This window comes from Catharus ustulatus, chromosome 7, assembly GCF_009819885.2.
Source record: "Catharus ustulatus isolate bCatUst1 chromosome 7, bCatUst1.pri.v2, whole genome shotgun sequence".
Taxonomy (NCBI): domain Eukaryota; kingdom Metazoa; phylum Chordata; class Aves; order Passeriformes; family Turdidae; genus Catharus; species Catharus ustulatus.
The window spans coordinates 5825145-5852339 of NC_046227.1; positions in this window are offsets into that span (position 1 = coordinate 5825145).

The following is a 27195-nucleotide window of genomic DNA, read 5'->3' on the forward strand; positions in this document are numbered from 1 at the left end:
TGCCAAAGTATGGGAGCTGATGGTGTGGGTTTAGGCAACCTTGCCTTTTCAGCACTACTCCCAGCTAAACTGGCTGTGGGTTTATTTTTAGTTTTTATTCCCCCTTCTCCCTGTTCTTGCTGTTTGCAGGAGGAAAGGAAAAGAAAGCTGAAATATTTTAACGGAGATTTCACGTGGTTTGTTAAGGGCTAACCACTCTGCTGCTCTAAATATTTCAGATACTCATTCAGATCAAATGTAGACTGCAAAATGAAGCAAGTTAAAGTTAAAACAAATTAAAACTGAGTTCACATTTAATGCATTAATTTATCTTGAGAAAAAGCCTTAACGTCCCACATTTTAAAAGAATAATCCTCTGCTTGCTTTACTTTCACAGTGATTATTCTCTGCTTCTGTGTTTCTTGCAGTATTCATTGCTATAGCAGACTGGTAATTTCAGTTCCACAGTTTATGTATTTACAGTGAGCAACAGCTGGCATTTTAAATCCTTGTCTCTCTATCATGTGAGCTGTGGAGCTTCAGGCAAAGCTGTGGAGCCCATAGAGCTCTCAGCATGGGGAGAACTGGTATAGTCATCTCTGCACCCTTTGATTTTGGCCTAACTTTAAGAAATAAAATAGTCTTGCATATTAAACTGTAGTGTGGTAGTCCTGGGGACTGTGTACAGACCTCAGAAGCTTTCAAATGCATTTGCAGGCACCCTGAGTGACACAACCAAGAATTATTTATGCTAATGAAGGGGAGCTGTGACAGGCTCTGCAGCACGTCAGCCTGGCCTTCAGGTTAAAGATCTGATTTTAACATCTCTCATTGTAGATGTGATGTCTCTGTTTGTCTGAGCCTTCACTGCAAAGTGGGGAGAGCAATTCTTTCTTATAATTAAACTCCTCCAGAGCTGAGAAGGGGGCTTGCTGTGTGAGAGCTCAGAGCACCCTGTGGCAGCCTGGCATCTGCAGGGCTTGACACGAAGAGAGCACAGATTTTAATTTGCTGTTGTATGTGCAGTGCTGCCAAATGTGGCTTTGAAGGGACTGTACTGCTGTCAAGAGGAGTACTGGATGCTGAGGGAAACTTTTGGGTGCTATTAACTGGCTGTGAGATAAGTGGCATTAGACTGAGAACAAATATTATTGAACATCAGTGGATGAAGATCCTTATCAGCTTTCTCTTGTCTGCCTTCAGAGTGGACTCAATAGCAGATATTTGTCTTTTATCTCCCCACCTTGTTTTCTGAGCATTTTTGAAGTGCAGGTATTGGAGGGTTTCTGTCTTATGTTAATCCATGGGAATTTCAAAAGTTGACTTATTAAAACTAAGAAAATCCTCTCTTGAATTGCATGTTTTAATATTTTTCTCTGGCACCTTCCCAGAACAATAGACTTCAAGGGCACACCAGGTACCTTCTGTTTACAGGAACATATTTCACTTTTTCAATCAGGCATTGTTTTGTTAGGTTTATGTTGCTGAGCAAATTGCTGCCTCTGAAATGCAAAATGGATTATTTGGTAATTAAAATATTTCAAGTTTATGAGAGTTTGAAATCAATAAAATAACCTTATTTCAGTGGAATAGAGCTGTTTGTCTGTTAGAATAGAATCCTCTAAGTTATAGAGCAGTAGAATTTAAAACTAAGAAGTGCTTTCCATTTCCTTAGGGATTGTTCTCTATTGGATAGTATGTTAGATACCAGGATTTTTTTTCTCTCCTTTTAATTTAAATACCCCAAGAGATGGGGCTTGTAATATACCTATTATTTTTCATATGCAATTTTAAAAAGTGTCTCTCTCTGCTGGAATCCTTCAGCATTACAGCTGTGATTTGCAATGTGCCTTAGAATCTGAAATGCAAGCAGGAAATCATCTCATAGTGCTGAAGCTCTTGGACAGCCCAGTATCTTTGGCCAAAGGCCAATAATTCAGGAAACTCAATAGCAGAGGCAAGGAAAAAGAATATAAGGATTTCTTAGTGCTTGAGGTTAACCTATTCTGAAAGAAAAATGAAACAGAAATAGGAAAAATAATAATTTTTTTAAAATACATTTTTTGTTACCATAGTAATTCTTGCCGTACATTTGATATGAATGTCACCCGCCAGAAATACAGAAACTGGTACTTTGAAGAGAAGAATACTTCCAGGTGTATAATTTTGTCAAGGGTAATGCTAGCGTTTATCATGGCCAAATCTTTGCAACTGATAAATATTGTTCTCTTTCCACTTTTTTATTTTTTCCCTACTGACATTTTTAAGCCAATATCCTGTAAATGTCAGTATTGTTAATTTTACATCTTGGAAAGGTGAAAGGTTGGAGAACTGTATATTAGGACACAGAAATATCATAGAAACAAATTGAAGTTTAATGAGACTTTGGGTAGTGTGCCTTTCAGACTGCTGTATTTAGGTGCAGGATTTCTGTATGTTTTTTATTTGTTCTTTATTTCACTGCAGCATTTTTACCCATGACCCCTTCCTGTTGTGTCATTTATTGGTTTTGATTATTGTAATAAGGAAATGTGTCTGTAAACCCATGAAAACTGGCCACCAGCTGAAACAGGATTGTGAAATTGTGTTTAAGGCTGATGGAGAAGTTATAGTCAAGCAAACTGATTTGAAAATTACTCTGGGAATTTAAAACTCATCATGGTGTGATCAAAATTGGAGTTCTAGTTACCCACTAAAATGCTGCCTACAGGGAAAGAAGTTTTTTATAATTTAAGGGAATGACATTAATAAATAGAATAGACTAATTTGCATATCAGTCATTCAGTGAGACACACCACAAGAGTTTCCTTGGTTAAGAATAAGCTTTTCTCTGTATCTCTAAGGTTTTGCTCCTTCCTTTCCTCCAGCCTGGCATGACCTTACCCATGGACTATGGCTTTGTGAAGGCCAAATATTAAAGCTGCTTGAAGGTGAAGTAGACAAACCCTGCTAAATTATAATTTTTAATGTTGTTGTCATTCTAGAAATGCAGCTGTAGAGGAGAAAAGTAAATGCAATTTTCCTTCTTCAGAAACTCCTAACTTTTGTTAGAATATTTTTTGTTGGTCTTTGATGCTAAAAATGGGGAAAAGATCAGTTGATGACCATGGCATAAAACAGTGAAGTAGCAAAGGCGTGAAGATTTAATGCAGTGGAAAATTAACAGAATGAAGAAGCCTGTGGAGAGATTTAGACTTCCAGGTCTCCTATTAGACGCTGCAAATACTGAAGGCAGGGATTGCTAATGAACAAATAGAGTGAATTAACATGACTGCTAGCTGGGTACAGGTGTGACAGCATTTGCAGAGCCTACACAGGGGAAAGAGGGACTAAAATTTATGTTACTGAAGCTGGACAGAAAACCAGAGCTAGTGTCAGTGCCCAGACAACAGAGGTGCTCCAATAAATGTGCAAAGTGGGAATGTTCAATCAGAGGTTTGAGCAGCACCTGGACTAGGCATTGGCCCCTGACTTTCTCCATTTTCTGAAATTTGTGCAAGAAATGTTGCTCAAAGTATTTTGTGTCTTTTACCCGATATCTACAAAAAACCAAGCAAAATGTTGTGTTTCTCTTCAAAACATTGTGTGGGTTGTTTTACTCGTTAAGTTTTCCCCTGCTTTTATGTTTTGTTTTTTTTTATGCTCATGAATAGTTGAATTTCGGATGTGTAAACATATTGCCCTGATGCTTTCCCAGACCTAAAACGTTGTCAGACCAAACTGTCTCCTGAAATGTTATTTTATGTCCTCTGTTATTTATGTCCTTCATGTGGTGCTGGTGCTACTTCAGCAGCAGCTGATGGGAAATTCCCAACTCCTTTCCCTCCATTTCTTCTCCTAATGAGGCCAAGGGAGGGAAACCTAGCACTGTTAAAGTCTGACTCTTCCCCTGAGGTTGTCTGCTCATTTCCATGATTAATAGGAGCAGTAGGTGGCTGCAGCTATTTTTTCAAGCTTTATTTTTTTTTTTTTTACTTATAAATTAATAGGAATACAAATGCTTTGCTGCATTCTAGGGCTACAGGCTGTGGTGATGCTACCAAGAATAGTTTGGAATTATGATTCTTGTATTAGAAAAGGATCCCATACCTGTCCCTCTGCCCAGGAGTCAGTTTTCACATGGGACAATAATGCTCATATCTAAATTATCAGAATACATTATCCTTCTTTTTCCTTCTGAACCTATGTATGAGAAACACGACCCAGGAAAAACATAATTTTAGTATTGCTACTCTTTTCTCATTTCTCTCCCTCTTTTAGACTTAATTTTTACATTAGCAAAGTTACCAACAAAGGATGAAGAAATGTTTCTAGCTGTTGGTGAGGGATGAGAATATTTCAAACATCAAATGATCAGCATCCTGTGGGAAATAATCTCATCTCTGTCATGTGATTTGATAAAAAAGAGCTTGGAAAAAAGGTTTATCGCTGGCTAAATGTGGAGACTCGTCTGACCTTTCTTCTTAAAATGTTATTTCAAATCAAATCTATCTATTAAGGAGCTATATTATAGTTTTCAGTGTTTAAGAAAGCTGAAGTATGTACTTGGTGTCTTCACACAGATCTCTCTCAGCTTACCTTCGTTCTCTGTCTTCAAGCCATCTGCTCCTTTTCTATGGTAATTGTTTTCCATATTAATTAGTACAGAGTGTCTGCTGACTAAATATGGATTTAAAGACTTAATTCCTCTGTGCCTGACTGTTTGAGGGAAAAAAAAGAAACTAGAAATAAATATAGCAATGCAGTTTGGAATTTGCAATCATCAGTATAAAGCTGTGAATGCACTTCTGGGTGTTTAGGCAGCTTGAATAATTTAGGGCCTTTATATATAGCTGACTTGTCTCATTTGATTTATCTTCTTCACATGGGATTTTGTACTATTTCTGGGTACTTTATTATCACTATTGTCTCTCACATTCATAATACAGATAGAAGCACAGAGCATGAACAAAAATTTGAGGGAGAGAGGATAGCATCTGCTTACCCTCAGTTGGTTTAGCAGTAAGTGGTATGTAAGCACATTTAGCCTTTCTCATTAAATATGAAATCCAAGCTCTGTGAGGCACCAGAACCTACTTTTTCCTTTCACATTTCAGCCTGCAATTTCTCCATTCCCCCCAACGTTTGCAAATGAGAAGCATTGCTGATCACTAAAGGTACAGCTCTATTTTAAAACAAATCCTTCCTGTCGGTGGCTTTCTCAAAGGTGTTTTGCTCCACATCTTCTGTGTGAAAATGAAAGGCAGCGCTCGAGTTGGGTGAAAACTTTTCCCCTCCTGTGTCATGTGAAAACTCTCAGCCATTTCTCTGCAGAAACCTCTCCTATTTGCAGAGGAGCTGCTGTGTTGACTCTAACACATGCTGCCCTCTCAGGTCCTGCTGCAGGAGGAGTGCACTTCTACTGCAGGATATAGACCTGCTGCAGCAGGGCCAGGAGAGCTGCTCCAGGTGCAGACAGACATTTGATTCTTTGTGCTTTCTGTGGGTTTGGTCTCCTGTGTCGAGTTATTCATGGGTCTTCAAAGAGACAAGAGCAGTAGTTAGTTGCTGTAAAGTTGTTTATTCCATGAATGCATCAGTTTTGCAGGTAAGGAGTTCAGAGTGTTAAAGTCCATGGCATGGAGTCCTGAGCAGAGGCAGCTGCAGCAGCTCTCTGATATTCTTCTTTTCTTCTTTTCCCTTCTCCTCCTTTTCTCCATCCTCCTTTCTCCTTTTTATCTTCTTCCACGTCTGAGGTGGTAATGGAGATTTTTTTTCCACCCCAATACAGGGGTTTTATTAGTAAATCATCAAATGAGCTAAAAACATGAACCTAAAACATTTCTTCTTCACCTATTAGAATTTTAGTTTTAAAGTACAAAAGCAGTGTTAATTCTTACATATAGTTTATGCATATAGCTCTATCTATCCACACAAATGATTCTATCTGTTTTGTCTAGAAAATGTAAGCAATGTTCTTACTATACTTTCATTATGTCTGGGGCTAAGTTTCTAATCTTTTAACTAGCCTCAAACTTTACACTAGCTACTAGGGCTTTTTACTCTCTTAAGGCAGTTAAAGTATAGTCTTACTTACTTAAAACTAAGACTTACACTTCTACTTTATATCTATGTGACTTAATAATATTTCTACTTACTTAAAACTACAACTTCCACTTCATGTCCATGTGGTTTAATATATTGTAATTTCTCTAAAGGCTTTAATTCAATTCCTACATTCTTTTCTCTCTCTGGGGGACTCAGGCTCCTATTTTACCCACTCCAACACTCTTGCCTAATTTTGTGATTGCAGTAAAACCTGCCCTGAGTGTTCACCCTTGTACTTCAGCACTGTCAAAGACAGCAGTGGAAAGCTGCTGGTGGTTTCCCCAGGATAGGAAGTACCTGCTGCAACTGTGATGCACAGCTGTGGCTCCTTTTTCCTCTATATTTGCTGAGATTTCCCTAAAATGTATGGGATGGTCATAAGGGCTGGTGGTGCTCTGGGGAACCATTTGCACTTTTTCCTTCTGATACCAGCACAATATTCATGAGGGATTTTGCTCTCCGATTCTTTATAACTCTCACAACTGCATCTCTCCTCAGCAAGGTATTTGTGTGGACAAATGCTGTCTGTGCTGGGGATTGACTCTGATGTCCTTTGCTGATAGATCCCTTTGGAGGGGTGAGCAGGATGGCTGTGGAGTGGAGTGTACAGAGAAAATGCAAAATTAAAAGTTGTGCCATGCCAGCCTGGAAAACTCTTCTTCTGCATGACTGTGTGGATACCCAGTGCAAAACATACAACTTGTAGAAGTCTAGTTTGGAGGCTGCTCCAAATTGTATTTTGTGAATTGTTTGAGTGAGGAAGCACAAGTCACTATTAGCTCTTACATCTACTTTATCATTCTGTCTTTTGTGGACTATATTTTGTTATATGTACCATTGCATATTGTGATACTGCAAAATTGCTATATGCAATGAAAGCTCATATAGTTAAACAAAGTTTTGCTCTACTTCTAATACCTAATAGGTGTTGCAAATGCCTCATGTGTCTATATAAACCCATATATTTGGTCCCCTCAAGCACTCTTCCAATCATAAAAAAGCCTGTATTTGAAAAAATGTGATTAAAATTGTGCTTTGATTTCAGTAGCACACAGTTGCTAAATGCTCTTCTTCAAAACCCAGGTTCTCCCATTCACTTACAGTTGCTAGTATTCAGTGACAAAGTGATCATCGTGTCTGTAATTAAATATTTATCATACAGTTCCCTTTTGTCATTTGGATGTTACAAGGCAAGCAATGATATACTTTAAAGGCTGAATAGTAAGCTATATTATGATAGTATATCAGGCAAATGAGTGTTTGATGGGCTGTGTTAACGTGAGCTAAAAATAAAATCCCATCTGTTCACCTTTCAAACTGCATCAAGACACTGCATATGGGTTGCGGAATAATTTAATGAAACACAAATGAAAATATGTTTATTTCCATCTCGCTGAAACAAGTGAAACAGGCAACTTGTTAGTAAAGATGTTTTAACAAGCAGGGAATTGTGTGCTTATGGCTTTTCTGAAATATAGTAGCACTGCAATAATTTAAAGTCATAAATGAGTAGATAGAGAGACAAGGACTCACTGAAGACAGTCCCTAATAATCATATACACTCAGATCTTGATTACTGGTGCCAAGGGTTTGAACTGTTTGCACAATTAGGGATGTGCCCCCTTGGCATCAGACCTGCAGAATGCATTGTGATCTTCAAGAACACTATTTTTTGGTGCTCAGGGCTTTTTTTTTATAGTTGAATGGGCTCTCCCAGTGTCTTGGTTGACTCTGTAGGGAGACTTTAGAGCCCTGTGCAGATTGACCCTCTCAGAGACCTGTCCCATAAAGATGAGCTGTTCCAAGGTGTGGGTGTGCTCTGCACCCTGGCTGGGTGCTGTCCAGGAGAGGGACATCAATGGGGGTGCTGCTGCCTCTGAGCTCTTGCTGATGGAGGTGTAAGTCAAAGCCACTGGAGCAACAATCATTTTTGTCTGCTCAGGACTTTGGAATATGCTGCCTATTTTAATACTTGTAGTGGAATGATTTTTTTCCTGCTTTTTCAGGTAATTGTACCTTTGATGTTGATGCAGTTGTATTCATCTCGCTGCTCTGTTTTTCTACAGGCCCTTGCAAATTCTGTCTGTCACTTTTACCAAGCACTTCCTATTGCTTTGTCTTTATCTTCAAAGCTCAGCCATTTCTAGTGACTTCAAATCACAGATCCCCATCTGTTGCTGGGTTTTTCAACCAAAATGAAAAGACGCTGTGTAATCTGTTAACTGCGTTTGAAGGGAACGAGACAGTTTGTTTTCAAAGTAGCTCTGGGACCTGAGACTGAAATTAGGAGATTATTTACCACATGCAGGTCTCTTCCAGATGAGGAAACACTTACCAAGGCAGGGCCAGATAGGAAGAGTTCATTTAGCTACTGAAAAGAGCAAAAGCAAAGTGTGAAAAGCCAGGAGGAGAGGAGCTCAGAGAATCTGGGTAAGATGTGCCTGGAGGTTCAGGCTACAGGGGCACCTCTGGCTGTGTTACATCTCATTCCTTGACAGAAAAAGAATCTCTGTGCTGTTCTTAGAAGAAAATCTGCATGTGCATTTGCTGTGTGGTTCCCCAGAGCCCCAGGAGGACAGGACTGGTAGGAGTGCCTGGGCTGTACGAGGCCACACGCTCAGCTTGGTGGCTGCTGTCAGTAATTTTTGTAAAAAAGGTATCCTGACTGTGCAGCTCAGAAGGGGTGGGTGGATGCATGTATGTGTGTGTATTTTTATATATATAAATCATAGCATTTGCTTTGGTTCAACAGATTGGATTCCCAAATAGCTGAGATGTGTTACAACAGCCTTGAAAATGAAAGGCACTAGCAAAAGCCTTATGTTAGAGAGGCATAAACTGTCTGACTTGGCATCTTTTCCAGGTCCCAAAAACCTCTGAAGCAGGTTGACAGGAAATACTGAGCAATTTCTTTCTGTCAGACTTCAATGGAAATATTTTTCTTCTTTTTTTTCTATTTTTAATTAAAAAAAGTCTTATCCAAGCATTATTCTTAGCTGTATGAAGGTACCTAAAATAGACTGGAAAATACATAGTTTTTTCATCTCCCCCCCCCAAAGATCTTATTTAAAAGACATTTTCTAAAATCAAAGTATTTTCTTGGAAAATTTTGAAGTAAAGAAAAACTTTGATTGAACATGAAAAAAATAGTAATGCTTTATTCTTTGACTTCTGTCCAACTCTAATTTTATGAAACTTAGTGATGAAAGATCTCTGAAGAATAATGAATGATTTTCAACCAAATCCTGTTAAAACATCCTTCAAATTTATTTGTGCTTGCCATGCCTAAAATATGATGGGCATAATCAGGTAATTTACATAAGTTTCTGATTTCTTTTTCTGCTCTTTAAAAGGTTATAAAAATAATCAAAGTACATTACCTAAAATTCTAAAATCATGCATGACCAGATAGGAATCAAGAGCACTTATTTGGTGCACAGATGTGAAATGAGAGTCAGCAGGTGAAATAAATTCCTTTTATTTTCACTTTTAAATTGATGTAATATTTGTATTTTCCCCATTCATGTGGTAGATTTCCATTATCTGTGGTTACCCACTGTTTACAATAAATTTTGCTTGTAGACTTCTTGATTCTCCTTAGGTGAGGGCCAATAACAATATTCCTGAAATTCTCCATAACGTATTCCCACACAGGAATTTGGGAACCTCACTGTGTTTTTACTGTTGTATTTTCCCATAATCAAGCTTCAGGAAAACCAGCTCAAGTGTGTAGCCATGTCACTGTAGTAACCAAAAATGCAAACAACTTTCATTGACCACCTTGTGGTTTTACAGAGAGAAATTTAGTCAGATATTTAAATCTCAAACTCCATTTATAGGTCATTGGTTGTTTAGTATTCTTTAGAGGATTTCAGATGCCAGTAGAGACTGCCACCAGGAAATGCTGAGTATTTCAGGTTTTGGAAGTTGGTCTGGCCAGATTTAATGATAAAAGTGAGTAAATCTGCTCCTGCTGGAGGTGTTGCATCCCTGCCCAGTGGGGGAAGGAAAGGGAAGCTCGTGAGAGATGGTTCATCTCATGGTCTCTTCTGTGTGGATACTGAATATTGTAGAATTGATAAGGGTTCTTTAATGGAAAAGGTTTTATTTTTTTAAGAAAAGGTTTGCTGTGATTTTGGTGCCCTTTTATGTCCCCCCAACACAAACCACTACGTCACTGCTGCCCTTAGACTCTACTGCCTGCGTTTTTTAATACATTTAAAAGTGGGCAGAGCAAGGCAATCCAAAGGTGCTGATGTGACCAAAACATATTTATGGTGGTGTTCTCCTCTTGTGACCACTGTAATGCAAGGTCAGTGCATGGAATTCATCAGGTTCATCATGTAATTTCATCACTTTACAAAGAAGTTTTAATACACTATGTTATGAATAGAAAGCCCAAGTTTCCTCTTTACACTTTCTTTCTTCTTTTTTCCCCCCCTACAGCTTGCCTGTTAAGAAACCTTCATGAATGAAGCCTATTCATCATTTTTATTGCTCTTTCCCATTGTTCCCAGGAGGTGCAATATAATATGAAATGCATATGCTATTCCAAATGCTTCTGATGATTTTCAAATTGGAATGGTTTTGGATTTTACACTTAAAAGTTTGGGGAAAAGATTAAGGATTTCTTTTCTTCTAAAGGTACATCCAGGAACAATCTTTTTTGCCCCTTCATTCTCCTTTTCCCTTCTCTTCGTGACTTCACAGTTAGAAAAATAATTCACTTAATGATTTTTTCCCCTTCAGATCTAGGACAATTTCCTCTCCATTTTACTTTTTGATACTGCTGCTGCTCATCTGTGATTGCTGACCCCTCAGGGGCTGTATGCTAAGCTTCCCTTGCCAGGGCTGATGCTTGTTAATGCACTGGACTGACAGTGTGCAGAATAAAATAGATGTTAATAGATGTGTAGGGTCCCAGGGGTCTTGCTGCTCCCCCTCTCTGGCAGGGAAGACACTTTGTCTGCACGGCTGCTCCTCTTCCTTCCCCTGGAACAACCAGCCTGCAAAACCACGAGGAAAACACACAGCTTTGCAGAGGGCAACATCTGTTAGGTTCTTCCCTTAGCCATCACGTGCTCGAATGAAAATTAGCCAAAAATAGGCAATAATCTGTCCTTGAAATTGAACAACCTTATTTTATTTTTACATACTTTGACAGTGTGTTTCTACTCAAATGCTGGAGCCAGTGGTAGATATTTCACTTGGCTCAAAACTGAGCTGAACTCTGGCCTTCCAGGACCTGAAAGGAACCTATAACAAACGTGGAGAGGGATTGTTTCATGGCCATGTAGTGACAGGAGCAGGGGGAATGGCTGCAAGCTGAAAGAAGGTAGGTTTAGATCAGATATATGGAAAAAATTCCTTACTCTGAAGGTGCTGAGGCCCTCCCACTATCCCAGGTTGCCCAGAGGATTTGTAGCTGCCCCTGGAAGTGTCCAAGGCCAGGTTGGAAGGGGTTTGGATCAACCTGGGATAGTGGAAGCTGTCCCTGCTTTGGAATTGGATGGGCTTTAAGGTCCCTTCCAACCCAACCCATTCTGTGATTCCATGATTGACAGCAGTGAATATTCATTAACATTTTTGATTTTTATGGTTCTAAAACATGGGGGGACATGGTTAATGTTAAACACAGTCATGGTGCTGGGTGATCATTTGACTTGGTGATCTTGGAGGAGGACTTTTCCAAGGATTCTGTGATTATCTGGTTTGTGTCCTGTCTGCTGTCACTTCTAACACAGGAGTTAGTTACTCAGGATATACAATGATCCATCTTTGCAGCTGATTTCTACACTGCAGTGGACTGTGAAAAACTGAACTGGAAGTTTATGGGATGTATATACAGATTTTTTTATTGTGCAGCTCAATAGCACCGAACAATGTAGTTTAAACAATGTTGTTTACATGACACCTTCAGCAGAAAAATCAGCAATTTCTGTGCTAAAGACCTCAATTAAAGAAATCAGTTGCTATTGAAAGGAATACCAAAAACTCTTTCAAAATTTCCAACAGAGGTTGGTGTTCTGCTGTATCGTTAATTAGCAAATAAAAACTTTAGAGAAGACTAATTCAGGAATATGACAAGGGAGGTGAGAATAAAATGTCTCTAGGAGTCTCCCAAGGCAAAAATTAAAGAAGCAATTTTATTCACAGTTACCACCAGGCAGTAGTTTGTGTCCATCCATAAATGCAGGTGGATACAGGCTGTCCTAGGATACTTTATTTTGGGAGCAAGGATCAACACAAAGCTGTGCTAGGTCCCAGGTGAGTGTCAGGACTGCAGGAGCAGCTTGTGCCTCCGCTGATGCTCTGTTCCAGGCTCTCACATTTCCCAACACTGGAGGGGCTTCAGCAGGCAGGTGAGTGGTGTTCCCCTTACCCTGACAAGAGCAGTGTAAAAAGAGAAATAGTGCTCATGGTTGTCCCCATGTGGCTTGGCAGATCCCCTGTTTGCTTTGACACCAGGGTAGTGCAGCTGCACATCCCACGTGAATTTACATCTAGGGCAGCTTTGCCCTTCTAATGGAAGCATGATCACTGAGCCCTGTGATGTGTAATAATTTATTTTATTTTTCTCACAATACCTGCCTTGGGAAGGGAGCAGTTTGGAGTGTGCATCCTAAATCAAACACTTATGGAACCTTGTTGTTCCATGAATGGATACTTTCCTACTTTATTACACATCATCTCAGCAATAAGGTAGAGATTTTGTTGAATGTATATATTAACTTACTTGAAAAATACGCATGCAAATGTTGCTCCCATTTGTCTTCCAGAAGGCAGTTAATGTCTCTCTTCCTCTGGTACCAGGTAGCCTACCAGGACATAAAAATAATTAATGCCTTGGAAGCACTATCTCACAGAATGTTATGTTTGTTTTCTTTAAGGGAAAACATTTCAACTACAGGTTAAAAAAATCAGGCAAAGATTTGTGTTCCCTGGAGATAATTCAGGTGATTTAGCAGAATCTGTTTGCATTTCTCTCTGAGAGTAGGTTGGTGTTGCTGCTGCATGCAGCAGCAGGGATTTTGGACAATGTCAGCATGTCACGACTTATGACATTAGTGCAGTTTCCCATACATCCTTCTCAGTTCCTCAAAATATTTCTTGGACAGCTCTCAGAAGAGCTAGGCTTCTCCAATGCTGAGACTTTGTATTAGGGAATCCTTGTAAGTATTCCTATTCTTCATATTGGTGTATTTAGAAGAATGGTTTTGTTCCATTTTTAAGGCACAATTAACAATCTAGGTAATGGTATTACAATCTTTATTTTCTTTCCTGTGAGCCTCTGGTTGCACTTTTTGCTCCAGTCTGATGCTGATTCAGTTGAAAATATCTCACTGGAAAGACAGTGTTACATACACCAGTTGTGAGGGGGAAAGGAAGCAAATTCTGCTTGAAATTAAAAATATTAGCGTGCATCTCTGTCTGAAAGGACACTTTTGGAGCTCCCTGCTTTGGGTGTACCTTATGAATTCATCACAATATCTGGTGTGGGGGAGGGTAGGTGGACACTGTGGTTGGAAATGCACAGAACTAATACTAATCTACTCTGTTTGCCCAAGAATAACTCAGTCTGTAAAGCAGGGGCAGCATCCCCCAGACAATGCATAGTCAACTCTTTAATTTGGGTGTAGCTTTAAGTTATCTAAATAAAATCCATATTTGTGCTTTAAACAGAGAGGAATATTAAAGGGAACTACTGGGGGCACTCTAAGCTTTGTTGTAAAACTGCCAATTTAATTTTGTGTCTGACATATTACATTTTGAGTGTCTGGTGTGGTCTGTCAACAAGACTAAATTCCATTCTAATGCAAATGAAAATCAAATGGAAGTAGCCAAACACCAGAATGCTTTTGTCTCGTTTTCCTCTGAATCTCTCATACCTCATTCTAGGGATGACTCTTGCAGGCTTAATGGATTTGGTTCCAGGGAATGTTTCTGTTGTAAAAAAGCACCTTTATTCATCCTCAGCTTGAAAACACCTCACAGGCTCTAAGTCATTAGTACAGATAAATCCAAATCACACCTGTGAGGTGTTCTGTGTGCTCTGCAGTCATTCTCTGCAGCCCCTTTAGTGCTCTCCACATTAAAGAATTAGACTGAAAAAGAGAAGGAAGGAATCTGTACTACAGGGACATGTGCTGAAGTTGCCCAGACCAAGAGGTAAAGATGTCTGAGAGCATCTTTGATGTGAAAGATGCACCTCACGTAGGCTGTGCTTAACAGAGTTTGGTCACCTTGTGCTGGGGCAGGCTGGGTCACTGCAGGCAATGATGCTCCTGCTCTGCTTCTTGCTCAGAAAGAAAGAAAAAAAAAACAAATCCAAAAAAACTAAGACTGTATTAACAGACAGTGAAAAGGTTGTGAAATACTTAGTAGAAAAATATAAGCTGTTTACAAAAGGAGTACAGAAAATGACTTGTTAAGTCACAAATATGTTTATATCCTCTTGTTTCAACCATACAAACCTCTGGTAGAAACAGGTCTGTTCAGTGCTCTGACATTGCCCAGTCTACAAGTTAACCTGAGCTCCAAGGCCCTAAACAAGCAAAAATTAAGACTAAAATGATATTTGTTTTTCTCTGAATTCACAGTGATGTCACACACTGGTTTTATGTGTAAAAAAAACCGTTTAGCAACAGAACAAATGTGGTTTGGACTCCCAGGAAAAATTTTCTTAAGGATACTGCAGAAAATCTATGAAATCCAGTATTTATATATATCTGTAAAAAGAAGTTATTTGTGACACCCATTGTGAGTAATGCTAATCATATGCTAGTCGTAGTGATAAATGTAAATTAATATTAAAGAAATCAATAGAAATAAACAAAATTATATTCTAATTATAGCAATAAAAATACTTGTGACGTGGTGTGTAAAAGATATTAAAAATCCCCACCCAAAATCTGAACATGTGGGATTGCAAGTGAAACCCTGCCTGCAAATGTGCAACTCTCAATGCTGAAGAAAAACATTTCAAATCTATCTTACACATGTAAATTTAGTCTGAAGACTATAATATATAAGCTGCCAAATGATGTGAAGAATTGGCTGCTGTAAAAGCTGAAAACAAAGCAAAATGGATGTGCTGAAGTTGTAAGAATAGTAATAGCCACAAGGACAGAATGTGATAAATCCGTAGGGATCAGTGTTGCTGCTAAAAATGAGCTCAGCTCAGAATGTAGTGGGGTGTCCTGAAACAGGTTTCATTTTTTATTGTTTTTAGGCAATCCCTCCTTGTTTACTATGATGGAATGAAGTGCACTGTGCACTGGAAGTTCTTGGAGTACATTTAGACCAGAAAAGTTTAGGACAAATTAACGATGATATTTTTTCCTGTGATATACCTGGGTAATGAATGTGTAAGAAAAAAGAGCCAAGATGAATTTGCAAGACAAGATGTGCAAAAGAGGAACCATAAAGGAAATTTTTATCTGGAGATCCCCTTTTCCCCCTTCTTTCTTTCTTTCTTTTCCCCCTTCTTTCTTTCTTTCTTTTCCCCCTTCTTTCTTTCTTTTCCCCCTTCTTTCTTTCTTTTCCCCCTTCTTTCTTTCTTTTCCCCCTTCTTTCTTTTCCCCAGTATTGCTGCTTAAAGATTCAGCTTCAAATGCTCTGTATACAGGAGGATCTGGTGCAACTGCTACAGAGCAGGGATAAATAGATGTAGCCCAAGAAAATCCATGACTCTTAAGATTGAAAGGATCAAAAAAGTAGCTGTACTTCTTCTTATACTGTTGTTCCTGTAAACTTCAATTCAGCTTTATCCTGAAAGTGATAAACCTGCAGAAGACAAGAGGTTGAATACATTTTGTAGAAGGACAAATGAATCTTGCTGCTACAATGGCCTTGCAGTTTTCCATATTTCCCATTCCCAAAATCATCAGTCTTTTAAAGGACAAGGGAAGCTCCTCCAGTCAAGCTTTCCAAACAATTCCATGTTATTCCCATGATCAGTCACACTGATCAGCCTTAGTTGAAGTAAGTAAGTAACTTGATTAAAAATATTCAGGCTAGCCTAGATATTCACATTCCATTTTAGAGCTGTTAAGAATACACAAATTGAACATAAGACAGCAATTTGGAAATACTTGCATTGTTTAAATGTTTTATTACAAGTACTGATCAAAACTCTCCTGCAAAAATGAACATTTTAGTTATTGGACAGAAAGAGACACATTTCCTCTAAATGTCATATAACCTCCACCAACTACAAAAGTCTTTTTAAAGTGATGAAGGAGACTTAGTTTTTCCATGAACTTCAAAGAGGGTTGAGGAGGGGAGAAAAAAGGTGGGGATCACCCCCAGCACCTGACCAGCTCTGTCTCCTTTTGGGATTACCTTCTCACCTGAGATCCAAAGTCTGCTTTGATCACTGAATGCTCTTGAAAGTGGCTGAAGTTGGCAGGCAAGTGAGAGTGGCTACACTGCCATCCTTCCCTAACTGCATATTTAATTTGGTGAATAACTAAATTGTGAGAGCTTCCAAATATTGATTTCAGTCTCTGGGAACTGGCTGCCTCCTTTAGATGGAATGAGATCCTTTGATATGTACCTTTATTAAACTTTGGAGAGCATCAGGCTGCTGTGTTTAAGTTTCATACAGCTTAGTGATGTTTTTCTCTGGAAAAATTATTTTATATGTTAATTTAAGCATCCAAATGCAGAATTTGGAATTAATGAAAACCAACCTCCACATTTCAAACACTTAAGGAGATTAAATTTGCAATTACTTAATTATGGTCTATGAAATATGCAAAAAAAACCTGAGTTTTGAGCAAAGTTTTTTTCAACAAAATAGAAGTTACTTCAAAAAATAAGGCGCTTTGAATTGTCCAGGGTTTGATTTACAATAGGGAAAATAGCTCTTTAAACATTTGTTTCTACTGTTAATAAATAACCCTGAACTGAAGCTTCAATTTTCAGGAGAGCAAAAAATAGATTATATTAATGAAGGGCTGGGAAAATAAATTTTCTCTCTCTTGGAAAAGGAACAGATTGTGTCTCTTAATGACTTTGCATTTGTTCAAATGATTTTGTAACCAGTTCAGAATGGATCTGAATCGTATCAACATTTATTATTATTACTAATATCTGGACTATAGTAAAACAAAAGTACAAAAATGCTCATGGAGGGTTGATACTGAGGGGATGGGGTATGTGCACACACACCTCAAAATAATTAAAAATGTATCCAAACATTCTGACCAAAATGAGCTATATCCTTCTTAATTTCCTGTTGTTGTTTTTTTCCTAGACAAACTAAGCTGAAAAGAGACATTGATTTAATTTGGTGAGGGATGTGTTGTCTGTCTGATGCCTTGTTTTCTGCTTGCTCGTGTCTTGCCAACAATTATCTTGTCAAGAGGCAATGTAGGCAACAGAGAAGCAGTTACAAAACTTCTGATAAAGGTAAAGTTTCCACTGCAATAAAACCTGACCTAAAAAACAATCATGTTATTATATAAAGAACTTATGTGCTTGTTTTTCCTGTAAAACAAATATTCCCTTTACAATTGACATTTTCTGGACCTGAATCCCTGCATGTTAATGCAGACCATGGCACAAAACAGAATTAGACCTGAAATGAAGATTAATTAGAGAAACATGGTCTAGAGCTGCGTCTGTGCTGGTTTTCAGTGCTGTTTGTTGGAAAAGATGTGGCTGGAAGGTTCTTGCCCTCATAGTGTCCTTGTGGGGCTTGGGCCATTCCACCCAGCTGCCCTGCCAATGCAGAAATAGATGTGGGAAGGAGGAATCTCTTTTTAGGCTGTTATTGATTAGTACAATCAGCTTTAAACTCTGAGCAATTGTTCTCCACCTGTTTTGGCTTGAAAGGTTTTTGTTTCTTGCTCAGATCAAAGAAAGCTCCAGTGTCCAAAAGATGATCTGTTTATTCCCAGAAATTGGAACTATCACCTCTCCCTCCAGTCATTAGCTTATTTATATCCTGAAATCATCTTGGGTAAAATACTGCCAGTACTTTTGCTCTGTGTGTGGTTATTTGGAAACTTTGCCCAGTGAGAAATTGAGTATTTGTTCAAAGTCTGGGATATAGATGTACACATGTGCCATGTATAGAGGCTCTAAATATAAGTTTGGGTGACTTGAAGCCTAAAAATCCCTTTAGACATTGAATTTCTTGATGCAAGGACACACCTGACTTGGCTCTACTTCTACCCCCTGGACACACTTGGCAGGGGGAAATGATCCTCTTTTTCTGGATGCAGCTCCAAATGCTGCAGAACCATCAAGGTTGGGATGCCCATGGAGGAGTGGGAAATTTCACTCTTCTCTTGGCTTTAGTGCTGCAGAATAGCTTTTGATTGTGCAACTTTTAAAGATTTTATAAAAATATGAACGTCAGCTCTCAGGCAGCAAGCTGGCTTGTTGGGGACAGAATTTTGGCTGGAAGATGTCTTCTGCACTTGGATGCAGTCAATGTAAGGATTTAAGCTGAAAGGCAGAATGAGATTGAATTTACTGCTTGGATTTTTCTTTCAGAAAGACCTGGAAACTGATTATGCATTTAATAATGCTGAGGCACAAGATGGCTGAAACATTTTCTTTCTTTGCTTTCGTAGCTCTTTTGTAAAGGTTACAATATCATTTTTTGGAGCTAGTTCAGACACTCTGGGGTTTGTTTCCATTTAATTTAACAGCAAATATTGAAAGTATGGTGATGTTATTTGCCTTAAGTTTGGGATGATGAGAGAGGCAGAAGCCTTGTGTTTAGTAAAAAAAGGAAAAACTTTTATTAGGAAGTTTGTATCTCTTAATATTTGCAATCTGTACAAATTAAAAAAAGTTCTTATATCTTTTCTTAAATAAAGAAGACATTAGCAATGTTAAAATGAAAGTACTTTTACCAAAGCTGTGATTTTGCAGAGTTATGACGACTTCATAGCTCATGTTTTATTCTGGTGCTAGTTAAGTGTTTATTTCTAAAAAGGGGGTTTAGTGATGCTTATATATATTGTATTGGCTTTTTGGTAGTAATTCTAGAAAATTGTTTCTCCTTTTGTTGAATGGGAGTTTCACACAAAAACTACAGAATAGTTACTGCCAGGTCTGCACACAAAACACGCCCCCATTTCTTCTGAAGACAGAACTGAATTGTGACACTCAGTTCCAATGGCACTAAATCACAACGGTGCTAAATCATTAAATTTCAATGTATGATGTTCTCCAGCAACATTTTTGATGATTAATTTCCGATCCTTGCCAAATTACTGGGGCCATAACCATTCTTCTGATCTGTATTTTTTTTTTCAGGATCTTGTGCGATATGACCTTGTCCCATACTTCTGAACATTGTGTTGTGGCCCTAATTCAAGTGCCTTAATAATAATATCAATTCTTTGTTAAAATTAATCCAAAAAATAGTTGTGACTAATGAATGACTATGAAAATAGCAATGGTGTTCATAACAGCTCACGAGAAGAAAAAGAAGCAAAATGCTGAAGTATTCTGTGAACTTTTCTGCCCATCCTTAAATATTCATGGAAGTTTGGAAATGTGTGCTGGCATCTCATTGCCATGGTGACCCACCCTTTGTGTGATGTGAGTCAGTGTAAAGCAGAAACCTGACCACACCTTTAGCTGCTGGCTTTGTTTACATTTGTACGAGCTGTGAAGGAAATGTTTTGCTTTCCCCATCAGCCGCGAGGAATGTGTAACAGCAAAAGCCACAGGAAGATGTAAGGGGAGGGTGAGGAGATAAACATGGGAGTTAAACAACATGAAAGTAAATATAGTATTTGGTTGTTATTCACAAATGATGGAAATGCAGGTTGTGGCTGTCAGAATGAAGGTGCAGGAAACTTTATATTGGCTGGTGTAGGAATCTTCCAGTTGTCCATTGCACATTGCATTGTGTCAAGGAATCATGGATAAAAAGTCAAGACAAGGATTTATGCCATACCTTTAGTTTTGATTGTTATGTGACCTTCTCTGTCTAAAACTTGGTTTCTGCTTGAATTTCTAATTTTTTTAACCTGATTCATAATTTCAAAATTTTGCATGAAAATATTTTGAAATGCATACTAGAGGCTATACTATTTATAGCAAAGCAGGGAAAGGTTACTTTAACTGGGTATTGTTGCTTTCTAGTCTGGACCAGTCTGTCTTTTCAGCCTCCCACATTTCTGAGATGTCAGGTATTAAACAAGGATTCTGTTCTCCAAATTAATTAATTTATTTTGTTTGTCCTTCACACCCTCTTCAAGCATTGTTGCAAACAGTGGGAGCAGTGTGAATCAAATGAAGGGACAATATAAAACAGATGATGTGGTTCAGTTGCCTCTAAAACCTTGCCACTAAAGCCCAAGGTGAAGTGTGGCAGTGAGACCAGGGTAAAACCATCTTTTCTGTCTTAAGTAACTTTCCTTCTTTCATAAATATTTGAACTTTTTATCTTATATCAACAGTTCTGAGTATTTTGTTGCACAACCCCTGTTTCATTGTGGCAAAACTGCTGATATTTTCATTGGTGTTATTCACTAAACACAAAGCCTCAGTGTTGGCATTTTCTTAAAACAAAATCCTCACTACTTAAATTGCCCTTATATTGAAGAGAAAACTTTGGGACTGGGACATTTTAGCTGAATAAATACGAGCTTTCTTTATGTACAGCAAACTATGCTTGGGGAACAACAGCAGTGGGCTTTCAGCTTCCCTTTGAGCTTTGGTTTTCCCTGTGCAAAGAAACAAAATAGGAAAAGGTCTCAGAGCCCTCTTTGATGGGATGGAAAGAGGGCAGGGCAGAAAAATGTGTGGTCTTGTTCCATCTCCCTCCACTCCCCTCTTGCTCAGAGTCAGCTTGGAAGTCTGTAAAAACAGAATTTAGCTGTGTCAGCTTGTGTCCCCTTCAAAGGTCAAAGTCAAACTGTACTCCTGCCTTCTAGTAAATAATTTCTATGTGTAAAACTCTCCTCTCCTACTGGGACTTGATGGCTTTGTCCCTTGGGTAGATGCACCCCCCAGAGCTGTGTGTTTGAGGAATGACCAGCAGATTGCTGGCTGCATGGGATATTAAAACTTGTCCCTTGGGGGCCACTCTGCAATTAAAACTCAAGCCAGAGGGCTGACAGAAGGTTTGGGTTACCAGAATCTGAATAGTGCACCTCCAACCAATTCCTTGCCACAAGGTCCAACAATTTTAGCATTTGTGAGGTCACAGCTGCACCATCAGCTTCCTTTAGAGCCTCTTCTGGAGGCACCTCCAAATCTGCTCCTAGAGCACAGCTCCCAGGAAATTTATAATCTGGACTTTTGGAGTGTTTATTTGGATTCTTTATTTTCTGGATTTCCTCCCTGGAGAATGTATAGTGCTGGGTGAAAGCAGTGGGAATGCCCAAAATGCAATGCAAAGGAGAAAGAGAAAAAAAAAATAAAGAGGAAGCTATAAAACTAATGTGAGCTGATGTAAGCTGCCAAGGAAATGGCAAAGGGGTAAAAAATAGAATAATTTTTTCTGACAAAAAAAAATGAAAGGCAAATATAAGGTAAAGGACTGTGCAAGAACCCTTTGCACTCTCTCCTGAATCTGCTTTGTCCTTATGCTTGTAGTGAGATTTTCCCTGGCAGCATTTGTGAAGGGTATTTTTTGTGAAAAGCCAGTTTAAGAAATGAAGCAGTGTGGAAGGTGGAATTACAATGAAATGTTTCTTTCTTCTGCCCTGATCACATTCTGTTTCTCTCTCTGGCAATCCTGCCAGTTGCAGAGCACGACAAGCAATTCAGGTTTGAAGATGTAGATTTTTATTTTTTTTTTCTGCTGAAGTTTGTGTTAAATGTAAAGGTTTAGAGGGCTCAAATCAGGGAAGTTTACCTTCACAGAAAATGTGATAGCAGCCACGTGCTGCTGCCAGCCACCTCCAGCTCTACCTTATCCTGTAAAACATGTTAGCAGCAGCATGTTTTGCAACACCAGTGACAATTTATGAGGAAAAAAATCCTTGCTAGTCTTTAATTATCTATCCTGAGATATTAGTTGCATGCTTCTACTTACTCCCACCTTTATTCCTTTGTAACTAAGAACCTTTGCTGGATAATGAAACCATAGCAAGGTAGGAGAGCTGATGTTTCTGTGGGTATATGTTATGGCACTGCTGAAAATTAAGGCTGGGAATTAAGTAATTAGAAATATTTGATGCAGACTGAGCTCTTGAAGTTTGCTGCAGCCCACTATTTTCTAGATACTTTTTATGGGTAGAGCATCACTAGTCTCCTATTAAAAAATAGGCTCTTTGATTCTCCTGTTTCATCACTGTACTGTGTGATCTGTCCTATCCACGTTGAATAATTTAGGTGATTCATGCACACTGTGTGATTGTAATTTGACTGAAAATAATTATCCACATAGCCATTGACTAGCACTGAAGTATTGACTGCTCTCCTAATAGAGCTGTTGTGATTCCCCTCAAGTTCTTCTGCTCTCTGCCTCTAATTATTTTGTCTACAGATCCTTTGGAGAAGTCATATGCACAAAGGTGGAAGCAGAAATACCACTTGATATTTCTATCCACTGTGATCCCCTGCAGACAGCAGTTGTAATACAGTTCAGGAAATATGTGACAAGCTAAGGAGTGATCACTGGGAAGTTGGATTTGAATTTGTAGGTGGGAGAGCTGGGGGCTAAGTGTGACAGGTCATGAGGGCACTAGAGGAACATGTAATACAGCAAATAAATCTTTAAGATGATGCAAAGTAGAAAAGAGGAACCAAGAAGGAGCTGATATGAGATGGCAGAAACCAGAACACTCCATTATATTAATGGTAGGATGAAATATAACAGCAACTTGGAAACTAGTTGCTTAATTAAGCCTCATAGTGTTAAGAGAGCTGTAGCTGGACATGCAGCTGCCTGCTGATGGAAGAAGTCAGGAACCCAAAAAACTTCAGAACATCAGCAGGAAGAAACTATTTTTTGTTGCTGAAGAATTGAGGCAATAAGGTCATCTGGCTGGAATTGCAAGTGAATAGCAAATTAACTCTTTGTTCTTGAATTCTTTCCTGAAAGGTTCTGATTAGGAGTGACTCTTTGTTCTTTCAGTTCTTGCACCACTAATTTGAACTGAAACGATTTCTGTGTGCAAGAATTAATTCTGCACATATGTTGGATGGAAAATTTTAAATGCATAGGAGGTGAACCAGAAAATGCCACATTTTTCAGCCTATTTCATTTATATGTTTCAGTGATGTGCAGTCCTGAGGAAAATTTGATCTAAAAGTGTTACTGTGCTTTTTTGGGGGGGAGGAAGGTGGGGAGGGGAAAGTGGCTGAATTTATTAAAGATGGTTGAAATACAGGCTGAAATCCTCATGTCTGATCCCTTAAGGTCATTTTTCAGTAGGGGTTTTTATATCTTTTATATTCTGTAAGTATGTTATGCAGCTATATCAGCGGAACTTAAAAACATAGACATGTAAATAGTGTAAAGAGAAAAACATTGTCAGAGTTAAGCTGCTTAATAATGGAAAGACTGGTAAAAATAATCAGTGCATTTTAAAGAGCTTAAGTTTTTCACTTTACATTTCCATGTGCATAATGTGCTGGTGCTGCACTGGAAACAGAGGAGTTGTGGAGCAGTCTAAAATCTTCTACAGAGTTTAATTCCCAAAACCCTCCTGGAAGGCTGTGAGCTCTGATTGCACACAGATGATGTGCTGTAGGAGAGAATAGCTGTTGTCAGAGACATCCACAGAACATATGCAGAAAGTCTTCAGCACCATTGCAGTTGGCAGAGAAGAGAGTAAAAGATTGTGATCTCAGCCTTGCTTCAGATGAACGTGGTGAAAGGGTTGAGAAAACTGGGAACTAGGAATCAGTGCTGAGTTTTCAGCCCTGAGGAGCTGGGGATTTGGGAATGGTCTGTGCTCCATCCTGGAAGGTATTCTGTAGATCTCCAAGCAGGAGGCATCCCAGGTTCAGAAAATCCATCCTGTTGGGACTCAGAACCTCAGGATTTTGAAAAGAGTTCATCCCCAACTGTGCTGCAATGATATTTGCTGTAGGATAAGGAAATTTTCCTATCCCTGTTACAGATGAGACCTGGAACAGCTTCCTGCTCACAGGTCCATATAGACCATTACTTATTTCTCAGTAATGAAATGATGGGGTATGGACTGTCTGAAATCTCTCTGTTTTGAGCTTAAGCTTGTTAAAATGGAGCTAGAATTGTGCTGGAGAGTAAAAACTGCTTATAACAATTTTCTATTCCTATGCTGCACTGAGCCAAAACTAAGGTATTCTGGAAGTTTTAGCCATGGTCTGTCCTCCAGCAATAAGTGCAGCTTGGCATCCCCAAAGCCAAGAATGAAAAGGTGATGGATCTGTTAGCTGGATTTTGAGGCTGCTTTAAAAAAATGAGGTGGAATGGGGAAAGGGAGAAACTTGGAAGAATCTATCAGAATTAAAGGTGAAATGGAACTCTGTGTTTATGCTGATGTAGAAGCAGGTCAGACACCTCTTGCTACTGGCGTGAGTTTGGGTTGCCCTGGTCTGAGTGCTGACTGTGCTGCATTAAACTTGCTCTCCCAGACAGTGGGAAACGCCTGCAGTGCTTTGCACAGCCCATGAAAATTGGCATCCTTAGGGGACTCCCTCCCTGCTCTCATCATTTCACCGCTTCATTTATTCACTAAATGGCTGTTTCTCTGTGCAGCTGGGACAGGCACTGGAGGGGCAGCAGATCTGTGTGCTTTGCTCTTCTCCAGGCAGCTGAGCCTTCTGCTCCTCTCACCTGCTCCACACACCAATAACTCTGCTGGCAATCACAGCCACAAGAGCCATGAGATTATTGGGTTTTTTTAATATAACACCTTTAAGGTTTAATTTTTTAATATATCTGAGTTTTTAATTCTACATCTACCAGGTATTGCTGGAAACCATTATAACAATATCTGTGGTAAAATAGAAAAAAGCCCAAACAATAGGATTTCTTTTAAAGGATGCTTTCAAAAAGCATCATTTTTTGAGGAATTTTACTGCAGGTGATTTCTGTCTCACAGCTAGTTGCAAACAAGATGACTATTCTGATGAGATTTGTATAAAGTTAGTGACTTCTGTGATGAGGGCAGAAATTTTAATTATAGAGAAATGCATACTGCTTTATTCCTGCCTTTGTTAGAAATTCCCATTCTTTACTCTTATAAATGCCTTTTCTTACAGTCTTTTAATGGATTGTAAAGTAATTGGAGATAAAACCTTTTTTTCATAATAGAACTGAATGTTAAGAAAAAAAATATAATCTAAACTGTCCATAAGGTAACACTGGTAGTTTCAGATATGTCTGACCAAAAACTAGAAGTTTTTTTCTTGTGTCAACCAGAGTCCAGTTTGCATCTGGACAATTAATGTAAAGCTCAAGGTTCTGCAAATGTTGTGTGTCCTCTCTTGCTTTGAGTAGTTCTCAGGGCTCCAGCTGAAATACTTCCTGGAAACTTGATTATCATCAACTGAAGTTTTGCTGTCAAAAATATTCTTGCTGTTTGGCCTGTATTTTCACTGCCAGGGACATCTCTTGATGTTCAGTCCATATATGACCTTTCTTAATTTCCTTGTACATCCTTCAAAAACCTCCATGAATAGGCTTATGTAGGCATCCTACTCCTTGTTGGGTTTTTCTGTAGCTCTTGACTTTCTCTCATAACTGGTTGGTCCTGTTTCTAGTTAACCAACATAACTGGGGTTTTTAATCTCTTACGTATTTTTTTTTGTATTGGAGAAACATTTTACAAAATATGTGGCTCATAAATGCACTTCATTTGTGTGTGTGTGTGTACACATTTCAAGTGAAAATTTGAGTATGTATTTAAGCTGTAACAGGAGGCTTTTTGAGCTGAGATTCTTCCAGGATTGACCTCAACACAGCAAGTGCTTTGAAGTTTTTTGAGTAGTTTGTACATCCTGAAACATTGACTTGCTCCTGACCAGTAAGAAATATGTAATCTTGGTCACTGGGTCCTCCACAAGATGGGGTGATGGGTTTTCATGCAGTCTTAGAAAACAAAAACTTCTCCTCATGACCAGGTTCAGTGGAAAATGTAATAGGCACCACTTTTAAATGCTCCCCAATAATGGATTATAATTGGTAAATGTGTTGGTTAATAACTCATGACGTTTCATTCTTCTGAAATATTCCCTGCAAATAACTCAGTCCAATTAAAGTGCTCAGTTTATTGATCTGTGTCCTATTCTTTCTCTTTCATCTTGCTGCAGCTCTTTCCATCCTTCTCTTACTGCTGGCTTCCACCACTTTTAGTTTACATCTGCATTTGCAAATGACTCTGAAATACAAGCTGCTACTTGGAAGCTGAGAAGTTCCCACCAGTTTCACTGTACAGAATTTGTACTCCAAGGATGCTAAGGTTTCTGTCTCACTTCCTACAAAGTGATTACTCACGTAATTAATTAAAAAAGCCTAGTGAATGTCTCCATAAGGCACTATTCTGGTTCTGTGGAAGGACCTAAATAGAGCAAGTTGGTTTTGTTGTGTTTTTTTTTTTTTTTAATAAGACAAGTGATTTTTTGCTGCGTTTGTTATTAAAGACATGGCAAATAATATGTAGCATTTGTTTAAGAAAATCTGCCCCATGGTCTATATAAATTTCATTGCCACTTTTGGGCCTATTTTCAGTAGGAAAATACAACTGCAAAGCAGCAACAAGCACATGGAAACTTAAACTGATAAGACACAAGCTGCAAGGTTAGTATGTGTGGAAATATTGGGAATATGCCTACAATATATCTGGGATGTTTGGTGCTTGTATCTTTACTTGAACAAGCAGTTGTTGCTCTGGCTGTTTGTATTTGCTTAACCTTCCTTTATCAAATAAAATCCAGAACAAAATACAATTTCTGTCTGAGACAAATATGACTGGAATCCCCAGAAAGACTCTAAAGGTCAGTTCACCTGTTTTGAAATATTGTTCCTCAGTATCTACAACGTCTTAGTGACATTAAACAGTGCAACGTGTAGGCTGCTAGAAAGTACCCCAGTGTTACATATTTAAAGCTTTAGACTAGAAATAAATAAATTAAATATATCTGTGGTGAAAGACTTCCAACTCTGACCAGTATTTGTGGAATTAGTAGAAACTGGATTTAATTTGTCAGCAGCAG